This window comes from Helianthus annuus, chromosome 17 (assembly GCF_002127325.2).
Source record: "Helianthus annuus cultivar XRQ/B chromosome 17, HanXRQr2.0-SUNRISE, whole genome shotgun sequence".
Taxonomy (NCBI): domain Eukaryota; kingdom Viridiplantae; phylum Streptophyta; class Magnoliopsida; order Asterales; family Asteraceae; genus Helianthus; species Helianthus annuus.
The window spans coordinates 91,786,521-91,805,624 of record NC_035449.2 but is presented as its reverse complement, the minus strand read 5'-3'; the positions used below and the strand labels follow the sequence as shown (position 1 = coordinate 91,805,624).

At 39.8% G+C, this 19,104-nt stretch overlaps 2 long non-coding RNA genes across 3 annotated transcripts; both read right to left on the bottom strand.

Moving 5' to 3' along the window:
• Nucleotides 1–864: 864 nt before the first annotated feature.
• LOC110924397 lies at nt 865–3,848 on the bottom strand. Its single transcript, XR_002584322.2, has 3 exons — nt 3,191–3,848; nt 1,481–1,561; nt 865–1,047 (listed from the first exon to the last, which is right to left on the bottom strand). It is a non-coding gene; the product is annotated as an uncharacterized LOC110924397 (long non-coding RNA).
• An 8,953-nt stretch (nt 3,849–12,801) lies between these two features.
• LOC110925516 lies at nt 12,802–18,820 on the bottom strand. Of its 2 annotated transcripts, none has more exons than XR_004885572.1 (3): nt 18,255–18,820; nt 17,647–17,727; nt 12,802–12,851 (listed from the first exon to the last, which is right to left on the bottom strand). It is a non-coding gene; the product is annotated as an uncharacterized LOC110925516 (long non-coding RNA). The 2 variants fall into 2 exon arrangements; XR_002584522.2 differs by lacking the exon at nt 12,802–12,851 and adding an exon at nt 17,031–17,213.
• Between the last annotated feature and the right edge of the window lie 284 nt (nt 18,821–19,104).

Genomic DNA, 19,104 nt, shown 5'->3' with positions numbered 1-19,104 from the left:
TCATAAGAAATGATTTTTGACATTAGATACAAAATACATGGGTATTTATACCTAAATACATGTATACTTGCCTAGGCATACACTTGGTTAAACTACAAATATATCTATACTAAAATAATATTGAAAATATTATTTAATAAAAAGTATAAATCTACTTTGACTTGGTCAAACGAGTACAAAGACAAGAATAGACAAGATAATACAAGTATACGTATACGAGGTTAAGTTAAAAATATATTATTTCTTAACACTTATCGCATTTAAATTCTATGTATATATTTATTTGGGAATAAAAATATATATACATACAAATAGAAAATACAATTTAAAAATGACGATAACGAGACAAACGGGTGAGACACGACTACAAGGGGCACGACCCACACATGTCATGAACATGTACATCTTACTCGTGCGAGGCACGAAGTCGCAAGAGGGCTAGGCCCGTTAACACAACTCACAAGTATATAAAAATATATATATTGTAAAATATATATTAACAACTCAAGAACATATACACATAAAACAAGTCAGTACACAAACTCCATATAACTTAATACACATTCAAGATGGATAACTTGTACATAATAATCGTAAGCATAGGTGGTTAACATATTTAGGACACTTGTAGGTCACGTTGCGAGACAAGAGAATTATCGGTGAACTTACTTCGTATTCAGAACGCAAATCAGTGAGTTCATGTCCCCTCTTTTAAATGCTTTCTAGTTTTCTTAAAACTTTTTAGGGAATACATGTACAAATGGTATGATAGATGTCACACCCCAACCAATGGCGGAAACATCGGGATGAGACGAAGTGTGAAGATTGCTCGAGACATCATAACGCTAATAATTGTGACAAGTATTTAAATAATCCGATTTCATTTCATAAGATAAATTGTCAACATTACAAGAAATTCAAATACAACAAGTTTAACAAAAATAACATGACAACATAACAAAATTGATACAACATATTAAACCCTAACATCTATATGTGTATCTAGGCATCAACGCTACTTCTTTTCTTAGCATCATCCTCATCAACCTGTAACATGTTTAAAATACTTCAATGCAAAAGCAAAGGCGAGTATACAAGTTTGATACATACATAGCAAAAGATAAGTTTTAAACAATTCCTCATAGCAAGCATGTGATTCAAGATAAACATTTAAATATGGCATGTGTCTAACATATCAAACCAAGGAAACGCAATATGCTCATGACATTACCGATGATAAAGGGCGGGTCGTTAATCCTATAGCGCTACATATGTCACGGTTTGGCTCGTACGAAGTTAATGATAAATTCAACACATAAGTTTCACCCAAGTTTAAAGTATCAAGCCATCACGTATACAAGCATGTTATAGGAATGTTCATGTGTTTAAGCAAAATGTTCATGTGTAAGTTTGTTGATAGATAAAACATGTTACACCCCAAAAGTGATAAAAGTAAAAGGGGGAATACGAGTATACTCACTTTGATTACGTATAAGAATTGCTTGTAAGCAACGTACGAGGAAAGATTGGGAATCCAAGAGAACGAACGAGAGCGTTTATCCTAGATATTTAAAATGTCACATAACGAACTCGTTATTATTTAAGGGTTAAATGAAGTCCTAATATTTATCGGTTATAATATACTAGAACTAAAAAAACTAATCTTTTATTAATATTTTTGTTTGAAAGAAAAAAAAGGTATATATATATATATATATATATATAGGTAGAGGATCCTGTAAAAAGTGGGTCTTTTGTAAGAAGTGTAAGAAATAATCTTGGAATGACAAGTGTCCCTCCTCTTAATTAATTCAAAAGGGTAGATTAGTAATTGTATTTTTTTGTCATTTAATTGATTTACAATATAACTGAAAAAAAAACTGACTATGAGAATGTTTAGGGATTGATCACAGTTCACGTCATCTTGTTAACCTTCCGTCATCGTCTTCTCCGAACTCCGATTCAGATCATCTTCTCCGATTTGAACAAAATATATTTAGGGAGTCCAGCGATGCAGGTTAATGTGTATCATAGTGTTTTATTCTGGTGTTCTATTAAGTTGTATGGTGTTATATTCATAGAAGGTTGCTGGGGATTCCAGATAAAACACCATGACTTGAATCATGGCGTGGTGTTTTATCTGGTGACATTGTTCATGGCATAGTGTTTTAAACATCTGGAGACAAAACACCACGCCATGAACAATGTCTCCAGATAAAACACCACGGCATGAATAATGTCTCCAGATAAAACACCACACCATGAACAATGTCTCCAGATAAAACACCACGCTATGAACAATGTCTCCAGATAAAACACCACGCCATGAATAATGTCTCCTGATAAAACACCATGACTTGAATCATAGATGTTTAAAACACCACACTATGAACAAGGTCTCCTGATAAAACACCATGACTTGAATCTGGGAATGTTTTGTATTTATAAAACGCTACGCCATGAACAATGTCTCCAGATAAAACACCACGCCATCAACAATGTCTCCAGATAAAACACCATGACTTGAATCTGCGATTACGTTTTAAAAATCTGGGAATGTTTTAAAGTATGAAGAAATTCGCTGATTTTTTTTTGGAGATTGATGGCGGTTACATATAATTCGCTGATCTTTAGGAGTTTGATGGGTGGTTTTGAAACGGTTACCATATTTGAAATGTTGGAAAAGTCACTATTGCCCTTCAATTTTACAAAAGCCCCTTCTAATTAAAACACAATTTACACTTTAATACCCTATTGATCTCAACCATTAGATCAAAGATCCAATGGCTTAAAACACTTCTTACACTTCTTACACTTTGGACACTTTTTACCATATCCCTACCCTATATATATATATATATATAATAATTAACTCCAACGAGTTACTCTTATTGGTCATACATATATATGTATATAAATGTGCTTTAAATAAATTGATTTAGATAATTAATGCAAAAGCTTGAGTCAAAACTTTTAGCAGTAAGAAAATATGTACATATATGAAGTATCTCATACCTAAACTACATTCGTTAGTTTGTTTCGAAAACAACAGACAAATCAACTTTTTTTTTATTTATATTGATTTTGATTTAACTAAGCATTTAGATCCTAGGGGATAATAATAATAATAAACTATGATCTTGCACAATAGAATCTTCCAATACTTCCAAAAAAAGAAACGAGAAGATACCTAAGTAAGGACACAGTGACAGCGATGGTGTATGGATCCGGGTTCACACCCGTACTCGCGGCTGACTCGTGCTGTGAGACTCGACCCGAAGCGAGACCTGAACCAAGCATCAATCCGAGATTAAATCTGAATAGAAACAAATCGGACTGATGTCCACCGGAGTTCATTCACGTCGGCCGGAACCCGAACCTGAACCAGGACCGAACTGAGTCTGAGATGAACCATAACCGAACCAAACTTCAAAACTGAATCGAGTGAGCTAAACACAAAGGAACTCGAAGCTGTAAAACTGAGAAGTATAAGCACCATCACCACTGCCAGTGTCCACCGGCGGCCCCGCCGCCCTTCTGTCGCTGGTTGCCACCGCTCTGCGGCTCCGGTGGTCTGTGTCGGAGAAGAACGAAAGCGAGCAGAGGGTCGAGGATGATGGGGAGTTTAGGTGGGTGTTTGTGGCAAAGGGTGGAGGAGATGGTCGTGGTGAATGTCACCGGAGTGTCGGCCGAGATCTGGTACCGGTCGCCGGTGAACAAGGAGGGGATAGGGGAGTCTGTGTGTGGGATGCGGCTGATAGAAAGGAGTTAGGTTAGCTTTGTTTTATACTTTCAATTATTTACACAAATAGCCCCTCAACTTATAAGTTAATTAAATAGATGACTTAACTTGGTTTAAGTTGGATTTCCTATAACTAACTAGGTTATCTAAATAACCTTTAAATTAATTAACTTAATTAATTAATTATTATATTGATTTTTTAAAAAAAAATAATTAATTATACAAATAATTAACCATATAAAAATCTTTTCGACGGTTATTTAATTCGCGAAAATCTATGTTGGTTCAAGTTTAGGATTCGAATTCCAAAACGGGTCGGATTCAGATATTCATTTTTTTTTTTTTGACAGATGTTACAGTCTCCCCTACTTTAGGAGATTTCGTCCTCGAAATCTAAGAGGAAGGCTTGAAAAAGTTTTGGAAATAAGGTGATTATTAAGAATTGAGACTTTGAAAATTCTGAACGTTTTGAAAAGTATGAAGTTTTGGAGAACGACAAGGTCTTGTACTTTGAATAAAGTGATAACGGTCTACTAAGTACGTCTATATAAGAAATAAGAATAGGGAGACGGTTTAACAGACTTGATTGTCAACGAGGTTCGTATAAAAGACAAAAATAATGGAGAATACTAGAAGTATAGAAGTGGACGATTGATTCTTAATAAACGAATGCAGGTATAAGAATGACATGAGTATAGGAGAGACGAATGTAGCATGCTAAGAGCGGAGTCTCGTCGTGGATAATCGGATATCATGCGCTTAACAATGTGTTTGTGAGTTGTTAAAGTTTACGTATTAGGTCTAAATAGGTCTGCAAAACACCGAATTTCTCATGGCACGTTTTACGAAAGTTTGGTAACATGGTGGAAACATTTATATATAGGAAGTACCAGCGGCGTATCCACCATGTTTTGGCAATGTTGCGTCCGTTTCGTTATTCGTGTCATGTTACGTTCCGTGTTTTACCATACACAATAGTACACTCTAGGGTTCTCATACGCCTATCACTATAATCCCGTGTGCACCCGCGATTATTGTCACACCCCCAAATTCCACCTGCGGGGTAACATCCGCTTGAGGGCGTGACTGACCAGGATCCAGCCACCAATTATACTAAGCATTGGTTAATAGTAAAATAATTGCTATCTAAAGTAGTTAGCAACCTCGTAGTTTAAGTTCGATAATTAGTTTAAACAAAACAGCGGAAGCATAAACCAAAAAGATAGTTCAAAGTTCAAGATAATTAAAACCCAACACACGGGTTTTGACGAACACTACACCTTCCCAAGCAGCAGCTCCTCAGTCACTGGTTACCTGCAAAGCATGCAGTAAGGTGTCAACAATAATGCTGAGTGAGTCCACTAGTTGTCCAGTTTTAATTACCAAAAACTTGTTTCACCAGTTAATTTATCCGTTTATACATGCCATGGGGAGCTACCCCAAAAGTTAGCGACTAAACTGTTTTTCCAATACCGAACACTAGGTAACCGTTTGCGTTTCCGCAGGATGCCCCGATGTCAATGTTCTATCATCATTGACGGATGCCTGAGTACATTAGTTCACGACCGATCCCATACCATGGCACGGTGTGAGGTTGGTAAAACCTAAATAGCGTTATCAACTAATAACCCGTTCGCCTGGCCCCGGCGACTAATCGGTATTATGTAGTAGGGACTTGAGTGATAGAGTTTCGTTTAGTGCCGTTGGTTGCAATCCGTATAAACAGTAATTAACTACAGGTTCCCAATAACAAGGGGAAGAAAAGTAAGTTGTATCCCTCATAAGGAGATAGTGTTGTTTGTAGTTCCGTTTCCCAAACCACCGGGAACGCATGCTTTAGGTTGTGAACTCACCTTGGGTTGCTCGGTAGATTAAATACCCGGTCAATCACGTTGGTCACCACGTCCTAGCATGGTTACCAAATATAGATCAAGTAGGGGTACAAGTAATCACGTATAGCAAACACGTATAGACACACTTAAAATGCACACATTCAACAGTTGGGTTATTGGGCCTGTTCTAACATTCACAACAGTAACAGATACACAAGCAGTCCAGTCAACAGATAGTCCAACAAGCTTTTGGCCCAATAACACTTAGGCAGCCCAGTTGAGACAAGGGCGGTTTCGACTCGAGAATGCACGGTTTCGAGTCGCAACCAAGGGTTCCGACTCGCAACCTCGGTCTCGGTTCATCATGCTTGGTCTCGAGTGTGCTGCTTGCGAGTCGCAACCGGGAGGTCTCGGTTCATCACGTTTTGGTCTCGAGTCGCAACCAAGGGTTCCGACTCGCAACCACTGTTACGTGCACCTGAATCCTTCTAGAACCTGTCCTATGTACTAGCCAATGAAATTCTGTTTTCATGTAATTTTGTACTATCCAATGAGAAATCACAAACATGTTTTATTGTCTAAATCATAACAAAATCAGATCAAAACAAGCATTTTTGAATATTCATATCACCTTCAAACTTGTTCCTTATATGGTCATATTACTCATATACATCGGTTCATGCATTCCTAGATTCAAACACATCTATAACTTATATCATGAGATTTTATGAACATGAATCATGAGACACTATCATTAAACCCAATATTGCCCTATTTTATCATCATAAATCGGATGGTATTCATCATCATCAACATTCACCATTCAAATACAATATCACATTTCTTTAACACTTTCAACACATGAATCATTGTTATCTATACTCTTTTATTGCACAAATCATTCACCAAGTTAGCATTTTTACCACACATGGCCATCTTAATCATTATCAAACAATTTATCAACAACTATGTCATAACATCCTAATCACAAAAGAATGTAAACTAACCGGTAAAGATTCGAAGTATGAGAAGAATGTTGAGCTAGAGCCGAGAGTCCTAGGTGATGCCGGTCCGATTCCGAGAGAGAGAGGAGGAGAAGAGAGGGTGATGTTGATGATCTAAGGTTTTTAGGGTTTTAGTGAGGGAGAAAGAGTGAATGAGGGTGAGTGAAATGAAGGAGAGTGTAAAGGAGAGTGTGGTAAAGGTGGATGATGGGTTTTATGCCTCATGGTGTGCACTAATGGGCTTTCGGGTGGACCAGGGGGGGGGGGTTGCGGCCCAACCGATGTGGGTTACTCGAGACTAGGTGGTCCCGAGTCGGGTCTTGCGGTTTCGGCTCACTTAGTAATATACACCTATATATATATAACGTACATACATACAACACATAATCACAGAAAATCCATAGTTTCCATTAATAATATATGTACACGCAAAGTTACATCAAGAAGGTTTCCCGGGAAAATCCGAAGTGTCACATTATCCCCAAGTTTTAAGAACTTTCGTCCCGAAAGTTAAGGCAGTCACTGTCAAGCTAGTATAAGTGAGAATGTTTCAACGGGGTGTCACATCATCCCCCCGTTAGTTTGGAATTTCGTCCCGAAATTCGGTTGTAGCTTCAGTGCTGGGGTTTTCGTTTGGGAACAACTGGGGATACTTGTGCTTCATCTGGTCTTCCCGCTCCCAGGTAAACTCTGGGCCACGTCGCGAGTTCCAACAGACTCGTACAAGAGGTATCTGGCTACGTTTGAGGGTTTTGATCTCTCGATCCGTGATCTCAATCGGTTCCTCAGTAAAGTGTAGCTGTTCATCAATAGTTAGTTCCTTGAAAGGAATTACGAACGTTTCATCTGATAGACACTTCTTCAGATTAGATACGTGAAAAACGTTGTGTACCGCACTCAGTTCTTCAGGCAGGTTCAATCTATAAGCAACCTTACCGACTTTCTCGGTAATTTCGAATGGTCCGATATATCGCGGATTAAGCTTGCCCCGTTTACCAAAGCGAACCACACCCTTCCAGGGTGAGACTTTAAGTAGAACCCGGTCACCGACCTGGAATTCTAGTGGTTTCCTACGCTTATCAGCGTAACTCTTCTGACGGTCACGAGCTGCCGCCATGCGTTGTCTGATCTGGGCAATCTTTTCCGTTGTATCTACCACCATCTCTGGGCCCGTGATTTGACTATCACCGATTTCCGCCCAGCAGAGAGGTGACCGGCATTTACGACCGTACAATGCCTCGAAAGGTGTTGCCTGAATACTAGTGTGGTAGCTGTTGTTATACGAGAACTCTACTAGCGGTAGATGCTTCTCCCAATTCTTGCCAAAATCGATCAAACACGCCCTAAGCATGTCTTCTAGGGTTTGGATGGTGCGTTCAGACTGTCCATCCGTTTGTGGGTGATAAGCGGTGCTCATGTCCAAACGTGAGCCAAAGGATTTGTGCATAGCTTGCCACAATTCCGAAGTAAAACGAGCGTCTCGGTCGGAAATAATTGAGGTTGGCACTCCGTGCCTCGATACTACTTCCTTTAAGTAAATCTCCGCCAAGGTAGAAAACTTGTCTGTTTCCTTAATAGCCAGAAAGTGCGCGGACTTGGTCAATCGATCCACTATTACCCAAATGGTGTCATTTCCGCGTTGAGACCTAGGTAGCCCTGTAACAAAATCCATGGAAATTTGCTCCCATTTCCATTTCGGGATTTCTGGCTGTTGGAGTAGGCCTGCTGGCTTCTGGTACTCTGTCTTGACTCTTGCGCAAGTCAAACATTTGCTGACATATGTTGCTATGTGGGCCTTCATGCCAGGCCACCAGTACGTTGTCCTCAAGTCATGGTACATCTTATCCGAGCCAGGATGTACTGAGTAACGGGACTTGTGGGCTTCGTCCATCACGAGTTCACGTAAATCTCCATAGAGTGGAACCCAAATGCGCCCTGTTACATAGTATGCGCCATCTTCCTTCTATTCTAATCGCTGTCTCGATCCTCGCAGAGACTCAGCCCTGATGTTTTTCGGTTTCAATACTTCGACTTGAGCATTTCGGATCTGGGTAGGGAGGTTAGACTGGATGGTAAGTTGCAATGCTCGCACGCGCTTTGGTGTCGTGTCCTTTCGGCTAAGGGCATCTGCCACGACATTGGCTTTGCCCGGATGGTACTTGATGGCGCATTCGTAGTCATTCAAGAGTTCGACCCATCGACGTTGTCGCATGTTTAATTCCTTTTGCCTAAAGATATGCTCGAGACTCCTGTGATCGGTGTAAATAGTGCACTTGGTACCGTACAGGTAATGTCTCCATATGTTAAGAGCAAAGATCACTGCTCCCAGTTCCAAATCATGCGTAGTGTAGTTTCTTTCATGCGTCTTGAGTTGTCGAGAAGCGTAGGCAATAACTTTCTCGCGTTGCATCAATACACAACCGAGCCCATGAATGGACGCATCGCAGTAAACCACAAAGTCGTCACTGCCTTCAGGCAACGAGAGAATAGGAGCGCTACAGAGGTTATCCTTTAGCCTTTGAAAGGCCGACTCCTGAGCTTCATTCCACTTGTAAACAATGCCTTTATGAGTAAGAGTCATGAGGGGTTGAGCAATCTTTGAGAATCCTTTGATGAATCTGCGATAGTATCCTGCCAATCCCAAGAATTGGCGAACTTCGGTTGGGGTCTTGGGCGTAGGCCAATTCTTTATCGAGTCGATCTTAGCGGGGTCGACGTGAATTCCGTCCTTATTGACCACATGCCCAAGGAAATGGACCTCTCGAAGCCAAAAGTCACACTTCGAGAATTTGGCGTACAATTGCTCTTTGTGTAAGAGTTCGAGGATAAGGCGTAGGTGTCGTTCATGCTCTTCCTGACTTTTCGAGTAGATCAGGATGTCGTCGATAAACACAATCACGAATTTGTCGAGGTAAGGCTTGCACACTCGGTTCATGAGATCCATGAAAACCGCAGGTGCGTTAGTCATTCCAAAAGGCATAACGAGGAACTCGTAATGACCATAACGAGTCCTGAACGCAGTCTTAGAGATGTCTTCATTACGAACTCTCAGCTGATGATAGCCTGATCGCAGGTCAATCTTAGAATAGTAGCTCGATCCTTGCAACTGATCGAATAGGTCGTCGATGCGCGGGAGAGGGTAACGATTCTTGATGGTAACCTTGTTCAGCTCACGATAGTCGATGCACATTCGGAACGTGCCATCCTTCTTCTTAACAAAGAGTACTGGTGCTCCCCAGGGTGATGAACTAGGACGGATAAATCCTTTATCCAATAGTTCCTGTAGTTGCGTAGAGAGTTCCTTCAGTTCTGCAGGGGCTAGACGATAAGGCGCACGAGCTATGGGTGCTGCTCCGGGAGCTAGCTCGATTTGGAATTCGACCTGACGGTGGGGAGGGAGTCCAGGTAGTTCCTCAGGAAATACCTCGGGATAGTCACGTACTACAGGAAAATCTTCAATCCTCTTCTCCTTTTCGTGGGTGTCGGTGACAAGTGCTAGGATAGCGGTGTGCCCTTTTTGTAAACACTTCTGGGCTTTCAGAAGCGAGATAATGCCTGTGACTTCTCCACCTTTGTTGACTTGAACGATGAGGGGTTGGCCAGAACGACGTGGAATACGAACCGCTTTCTCTTGACAGAGGATCTCAGCGCGATGTTTGGATAACCAATCCATACCGATGACGACGTCGAAGCTTCCAAGTTTGACAGGGAAAAGATCGATACTAAACGTGTGACCAGACAATTCTAATGTGCAGTCGTGGATCACGTGCGAGGCCTCGATGTTCCTACCATTGGCTATCTCGACGACGCGCTTAGAACTTAATAACGCATGCGGGTGCTTAAGTTTCTTACTAATGCGAAGGGATACATAACTGGCATCGGCACCGGAATCAAATAACACAGAAACATAACGATCATCAAGTAGGAACTTACCCGCCACGACGTTGGGGTCGTTCCTTGCTTCTCCAGCTCCAATCACAAAAGCTCTTCCCCTTGCACCATTCCCAGCATTGTTGTTTTGCTCATTGTTCCCAGCTCCCTGGTTGTTGTTGCGATTCTGATTCAGTTCAGGGCAATCCTTTCGCATGTGCCCCATTGCCCCACATTTAAAACATCCGCGGTTGTTTCCCTGCTGCTGTTGCTGCTGGGGTTGTTGCTGATTCTGCCTTGCTGGGAACTGACTTCTACAATCCTTGGCTTCATGCCCCATCTTGTTGCATCGCTGACACTGACCTTTGTTACATGCCCCATTGTGGTGCCTGTTACACTTGTTGCACTTAGGGTAGCTTCCCCGGTAGCCACCCTGTTGCTGAGTGCCTTTGTTGTTGTCAGTTTTCCTTTGCTGAGCTGGGGCCTGAGTAGAGTTAGCATCTTTGCCCTGATTTCCATCCCACTTTCGTTTGCCATCACTAGAAGTTCCTTCCGCAGCACTGATCCTTTTGGGCAACCTGCCCTCCTCCACAGCCTGGTTGGTGAGTTTGTGGGCAAGACGAACCACGGGCTGTATGGTAGTGAGGTTGGCCGAAGTTACATGGCTCCTGATTTCTGGGACTAAGCCTTTGATGTACAATTCGATCCTTCGATACATGGGTCGGGACATGTTTGGGCAAAGTGCAGCATAGTCGTTGGACAGCTTAGTGTAGGTCTCAATCTCTGACCCAACCATCTTGAGACCATAGTACTCGTCTTCGAGTTTGTGGATGTCATCCCTGTGACAATACTCTTCCTTGATCATATCCTTGAAATCTTCCCATGCAGTAGCATTAGCAGTCTCCAAACCAAGCATTTGAATTTGCGCTTTCCACCATGAAAGCGCGCTTCCCTCAAGAGTACCAGTAGCAAACTTTACTCAATTAGCAGGGGGACACTCGCAGACAGCAAAGACATTTTCGACCTTCTCGATCCAGTGCAGAAGACCTATGGCACCCTCAGTGCCATTGAATGGAAGAGGCTTGCAATCCATGAAGGTCTTGAAGGTACAAACACGTGGTTGCACAGGCGCATGCTGACCTCCAGGGTGAGCTGCGAAAGCTGCAGCCACCGTGTTGATCAGGTTAGTGAACTGAGCCTGAGTCATGTTGACGTTTCCTCGTCCGCGTCCACTCATTGTCTTCATAACCAGAAAACATAGTATGAGTGTGGTGTCGTAACATAGCGAGAATGAGATAGAAGAAGGGAGGCGTATCTATCTAATTGGGCAAACTAGCACGTATAGTAGAGCAGAAAGCATAAGACAAACAAGCAAGTAAACATGGGTCCGAGCTATGAGGTCAGATAGGTCGAGCCTTGCACTTGGAGTGTAGTGTCGTCACGAGTCACGGGTTATAGTCTGGTTTTTCTCAAAAAGATTTTCCCCCTTTTTAATACCAAGTTCACTATAACCAATGGCTCTGATACCAATCTGTCACACCCCCAAATTCCACCTGCGGGGTAACATCCGCTTGAGGGCGTGACTGACCAGGATCCAGCCACCAATTATACTAAGCATTGGTTAATAGTAAAATAATTGCTATCTAAAGTAGTTAGCAACCTCGTAGTTTAAGTTCGATAATTAGTTTAAACAAAACAGCGGAAGCATAAACCAAAAAGATAGTTCAAAGTTCAAGATAATTAAAACCCAACACACGGGTTTTGACGAACACTACACCTTCCCAAGCAGCAGCTCCTCAGTCACTGGTTACCTGCAAAGCATGCAGTAAGGTGTCAACAATAATGCTGAGTGAGTCCACTAGTTGTCCAGTTTTAATTACCAAAAACTTGTTTCACCAGTTAATTTATCCGTTTATACATGCCATGGGGAGCTACCCCAAAAGTTAGCGACTAAACTGTTTTTCCAATACCGAACACTAGGTAACCGTTTGCGTTTCCACAAGATGCCCCGATGTCAATGTTCTATCATCATTGACGGATGCCTGAGTACATTAGTTCACGACCGATCCCATACCATGGCACGGTGTGAGGTTGGTAAAACCTAAATAGCGCTATCAACTAATAACCCGTTCGCCTGGCCCCGGCGACTAATCGGTATTATGTAGTAGGGACTTGAGTGATAGAGTTTCGTTTAGTGCCGTTGGTTGCAATCCGTATAAACAGTAATTAACTACAGGTTCCCAATAACAAGGGGAAGAAAAGTAAGTTGTATCCCTCATAAGGAGATAGTGTTGTTTGTAGTTCCGTTTCCCAAACCACCGGGAACGCATGCTTTAGGTTGTGAACTCACCTTGGGTTGCTCGGTAGATTAAATACCCGGTCAATCACGTTGGTCACCACGTCCTAGCATGGTTACCAAATATAGATCAAGTAGGGGTACAAGTAATCACGTATAGCAAACACGTATAGACACACTTAAAATGCACACATTCAACAGTTGGGTTATTGGGCCTGTTCTAACATTCACAACAGTAACAGATACACAAGCAGTCCAGTCAACAGATAGTCCAACAAGCTTTTGGCCCAATAACACTTAGGCAGCCCAGTCGAGACAAGGGCGGTTTCGACTCGAGAATGCACGGTTTCGAGTCGCAACCAAGGGTTCCGACTCGCAACCTCGGTCTCGGTTCATCATGCTTGGTCTCGAGTGTGCTGCTTGCGAGTCGCAACCGGGAGGTCTCGGTTCATCACGTTTTGGTCTCGAGTCGCAACCAAGGGTTCCGACTCGCAACCACTGTTACGTGCACCTGAATCCTTCTAGAACCTGTCCTATGTACTAGCCAATGAAATTCTGTTTTCATGTAATTTTGTACTATCCAATGAGAAGTCACAAACATGTTTTATTGTCTAAATCATAACAAAATCAGATCAAAACAAGCATTTTTAAATATTCATATCACCTTCAAACTTGTTCCTTATATGTTCATATTACTCATATACATCGGTTCATGCATTCCTAGATTCAAACACATCTATAACTTATATCATGAGATTTTATGAACATGAATCACGAGACACTATCATTAAACCCAATATTGCCCTATTTTATCATCATAAATCGGATGGTATTCATCATCATCAACATTCACCATTCAAATACAATATCACATTTCATTAACACTTTCAACACATGAATCATTGTTATCTATACTCTTTTATTGCACAAATCATTCACCAAGTTAGCATTTTTACCACACATGGCCATCTTAATCATTATTAAACAATTTATCAACAACTATGTCATAACATCCTAATCACAAAAGAATGTAAACTAACCGGTAAAGATTCGAAGTATGAGAAGAATGTTGAGCTAGAGCCGAGAGTCTTAGGTGATGCCGGTCCGATTCCGAGAGAGAGAGGAGGAGAAGAGAGGGTGATGTTGATGATCTAAGGTTTTTAGGGTTTTAGTGAGGGAGAAAGAGTGAATGAGGGTGAGTGAAATGAAGGAGAGTGTAAAGGAGAGTGTGGTAAAGGTGGATGATGGGTTTTATGCCTCATGTGTGCACTAATGGGCTTTCGGGTGGACCAGGGGGGGGGGGGTTGCGGCCCAACCGATGTGGGTTACTCGAGACTAGGTGGTCCCGAGTCGGGTCTTGCGGTTTCGGCTCACTTAGTAATATACACCTATATATATAACGTACATACATACAACACATAATCACAGAAAATCCATAGTTTCCATTAATAATATATGTACACGCAAAGTTACATCAAGAAGGTTTCCCGGGAAAATCCGAAGTGTCACAATTATATTGATCGTCGCATGATCCGCATAGCTTGTACTAGTTGTGTACGAATCAGGGTATACATAATTTGAATAGTGAGAGCGTGTATGTATAAGAATGTAGTATGTGAGCAAGTCCATGCTTAAGTATGTATGGGACCCACGTAAGCAAATCACTCGGATTACGCTCGCGTACTGGTACGAATGTATGAATCATGAGTTTAAGTATGAATATGCATGTATGTATGAGCATAAACATAAACCGTGTAAGTAGTATGTGGATAAGTATAATCATAAAATGTATGAAAAAAAATGAGTATAAATGCGAGTACAACATGAGTATAAGCGTAAACACAAGGCGTATGAGTATAAATACAAGTATCAGTGTGAACATAAGATGTATGAGCATAGATATGAATATGAATATAGGTGTAAAACATGAAGGTTAAGTATGAATAAAATATGCGTGTATGAATATAAGTGTAACAAAGTTGTGTAAGTGCAAATGGAAACATAAAGCGTATGAATACGAATACGAATACGAATTTAGTATAGACATGAATGTAAGGACAACGTAAGTGTATAATTGTGAGTGTATTTATTAACGTAAAACGTATGAATTTTGAATCGTGAGTATAACATAAATGTGTAAGTGTGAACATAAGTGAAGGCGTAAAATGTATAAGCATGGATGTAGAAAATAATGGTTTTGTTTATAGTATAAATCGAAATACACGAGTTTATGTGCGTAAAAGATCAAAAGTTTTGAGTATGAAAGAAAAGTGAACCAGTGACACGCGTGAGATTGTTGTGAGATATTGACTAAAACATATAAAATGGTATGCATATGTAGTTGTTTGCGTAAAACGTGAAGTTAAATAGATTGAGTTGTCATGAAATGCAGAATCTAGTTTGTGAATGTAAGGGAATATAAAACAGCTATTGGTTACGTGAAACGTGCTTTGTAAAAAGAATGGAAATGCTACTACGGTTTTTAAAAGAGATTACATAACTTGAAAATTTGTCGGTCCTTATGAAGTTTCCTTGCCCACGTGTTTTGAAGTTAATTGACGTATCGAGTGAGGTTTTGAAAAGTTCTAGAGATTAATAAGTTTGCGCCGTTTTAAGTAACTTTGTATTAGAAAGTTTCGAAGTTTACGGATTTTCGTGAAAAGTTGATCCTTTAGAAAAAGGAATTTGGTATATGGACTTAGTGTTTGCTGAAAAAGCATCTTTTAATAAAATGTTTTATTGCTTTTGAAAGAAGTTTTAGTAAATGTTGAATAATATTTGTAATATTTTATAAGTGTTTCAATAGTTATGTTGAATACAAAATTTTGTGAGCAATGGTTTTGTTGGACCGATTAAGTTGATGAGTAGCATTTCGTGAAATTTTGAATGTCGGGGAGTAAGTGTTTTATGGTAAAAGCTAAGAATTTTGTGTGTGCGAGTGATGTGAAAATAAATTATAGAATAAGAGGTACGTTTAAATAAATGAAGCATTTTGAAATACATGATAAATGATTTAGGTATAAACATGATTGTGTTTACATAATATAGCCTATTAGAAGAAAGTATTGGTAACGATCACCTAGGTAAGGGAATCACCCCTAACTCGTTGGTGAGGTCGTTGTAAGGTGAGAAATAAAGCGGAGTTAATCGTCAAGGTAAGGAAATCACTCCTATCTCGATGATATGTCTCCACTCGTTACAAAAGTGTAAATAAAATTACGTGAAATTATGCATGCGAATAGTGTAAAATCGTATGAAAGGTAATAGTATGATGTATGCGCAAAAGTGAAGTCTCAAAAATGATTCAAAATTGACAAGAGAGAGTTTCATCATAAAAGATCGAAAATAATAAAGCGTAAGTTTGATAAAAAGAACTTGGATGGTTCCAAAATGGAACGTTGACTAACCAAAGTGGTCGAAAGGTCCTTTGAAATTGAAAACATGCTTTGGCCTAATAGGTGAAATACTCTCGCCGACAAGTCGGTTAACGGTATTCACCCTTCCGGTTACTACATGCCCCAATTCAATCGAAAATTCGAGACTTGGCGAGATTTATAAAAGTCAAGGAGTGGGACTAGTCGACAAGATGCTGGTTTCACCCCTAACTTGACGATTTCATGCCCTAGGTGTGGTTGGTACTCGTCGGGTCAAAATGTGATTTCGACACATTGACGAGGGTCCACTAGAATTTGAAATCGAAATTCTTCATCAAGGTGAAGACTTCACTCCTAACTTGATGACGAATCTCGTGTAAAAAAAAGAATAGGTAGATTGAGAGTCGTTCACCAAATTGTGGGTTTCACGCCTATTTTGGTGAAGTTGTCTCGTTTTGTATAATACGAGCGTTTTGCGGATTAGAATAGTCGAGTAAAATGTATGAGGAAGAGCGTACGTTGAACATTAAATAGACAAGTATAAACTTGACGAGAATGGCACATAAAGAATGAAATATTAAAACAAATATTAACACATAATAAAACTAGTATTAACACATAGGAATAGCATGTCAAGTATGGTACACAAGGATAAAACGACATATATGTTTAAAAGGCTCAAAGAGAATAAATAAGAAACACATAAAGTGGCATGCAAATAGTTTCAAGTAAAACATACGAATAAAGCTCTAAAACTATAGACTAGGTTAAAGCATTCCTACTTTTCCTAATTCCCTATAGTTATGGCTCTGATACCAATCTGTCACACCCCAACCAATGGCGGAAACATCGGGATGAGACGAAGTGTGAAGATTGCTCGAGACATCATAACGCTAATAATTGTGACAAGTATTTAAATAATCCGATTTCATTTCATAAGATAAATTGTCAACATTACAAGAAATTCAAATACAACAAGTTTAACAAAAATAACATGACAACATAACAAAATTGATACAACATATTAAACCCTAACGTCTATATGTGTATCTAGGCATCAACGCTACTTCTTTTCTTAGCATCATCCTCATCAACCTGTAACATGTTTAAAATACTTCAATGCAAAAGCAAAGGCGAGTATACAAGTTTGATACATACATAGCAAAAGATAAGTTTTAAACAATTCCTCATAGCAAGCATGTGATTCAAGATAAACATTTAAATATGGCATGTGTCTAACATATCAAACCAAGGAAACGCAATATGCTCATGACATTGCCGACGATAAAGGGCGGGTCGTTAATCCTATAGCGCTACATATGTCACGGTTTGGCTCGTACGAAGTTAATGATAAATTCAACACATAAGTTTCACCCAAGTTTAAAGTATCAAGCCATCACGTATACAAGCATGTTATAGGAATGTTCATGTGTTTAAGCAAAATGTTCATGTGTAAGTTTGTTGATAGATAAAACATGTTACACCCCAAAAGTGATAAAAGTAAAAGGGGGAATACGAGTATACTCACTTTGATTACGTATAAGAATTGCTTGTAAGCAACGTACGAGGAAAGATTGGGAATCCAAGAGAACGAACGAGAGCGTTTATCCTAGATATTTAAAATATCACATAACGAACTCGTTATTATTTAAGGGTTAAATGAAGTCCTAATATTTATCGGTTATAATATACTAGAACTAAAAAAACTAATCTTTTATTAATATTTTTGTTTGAAAGAAAAAAACGGTATATATATATATATATATAATAATTAACTCCAACGAGTTACTCTTATTGGTCATACATATATATATATATATATATATATATATATATATATATATATATATATATATAAAAATGTGCTTTAAATAAATTGATTTAGATAATTAATGCAAAAGCTTGAGTCAAAACTTTTAGCAGTAAGAAAATGTGTACATATATGAAGTATCTCATACCTAAACTACATTCGTTAGTTTGTTTCGAAAACAACAGACAAATCAACTTTTTTTTTATTTATATTGATTTTGATTTAACTAAGCATTTAGATCCTAGGGGATAATAATAATAATAATAAACTATGATCTTGCACAATAGAATCTTCCAATACTTCAAAAAAAAGAAACGAGAAGATACCTAAGTAAGGACACAGTGACAGCGATGGTGTATGGATCCGGGTTCACACCCGTACTCGCGGCTGACTCGTGCCGTGAGACTCGACCCGAAGCGAGACCTGAACCAAGCATCAATCCGAGATTAAATCTGAATGGAAACAAATCGGACTGATGTCCACCGGAGTTCATTCACGTCGGCCGAAACCCGAACCTGAACCAGGACCGAACTGAGTCTGAGATGAACCATAATCGAACCAAACTTCAAAACTGAATCGAGTGAGCTAAACACAAAGGAACTCGAAGCTGTAAAACTGAGAAGTATAAGCACCATCACCACTGCCAGTGTCCACCGGCGGCCCCGCCGCCCTTCTGTCGCTGGTTGCCGCCGCTCTGCGGCTCCGGTGGTCTGTGTCGGAGAAGAACGAAAGCGAGCAGAGGGTCGAGGATGATGGGGAGTTTAGGTGGGTGTTTGTGGCAAAGGGTGGAGGAGATGGTCGTTGTGAATGTCACCGGAGTGCCGGCCGAGATCTGGTACCGGTCGCCGATGAACAAGGAGGGGATAGGGGAGTCTATGTGTGGGATGCGGCTGATAGAAAGGAGTTAGGTTAGCTTTGTTTTATACTTTCAATTATTTACACAAATAGCCCCTCAACTTATATGTTAATTAAATAGATGACTTAACTTGGTTTAAGTTGGATTTCCTATAACTAACTAGGTTATCTAAATAACCTTTAAATTAATTAACTTAATTAATTAATTATTATATTGATTTTTTTTAAAAAAATAAATAATTAATTATACAAATAATTAACCATATAAAAATCTTTTCGACGGTTATTTAATTCGCGAAAATCTATGTTGGTTCAAGTTTA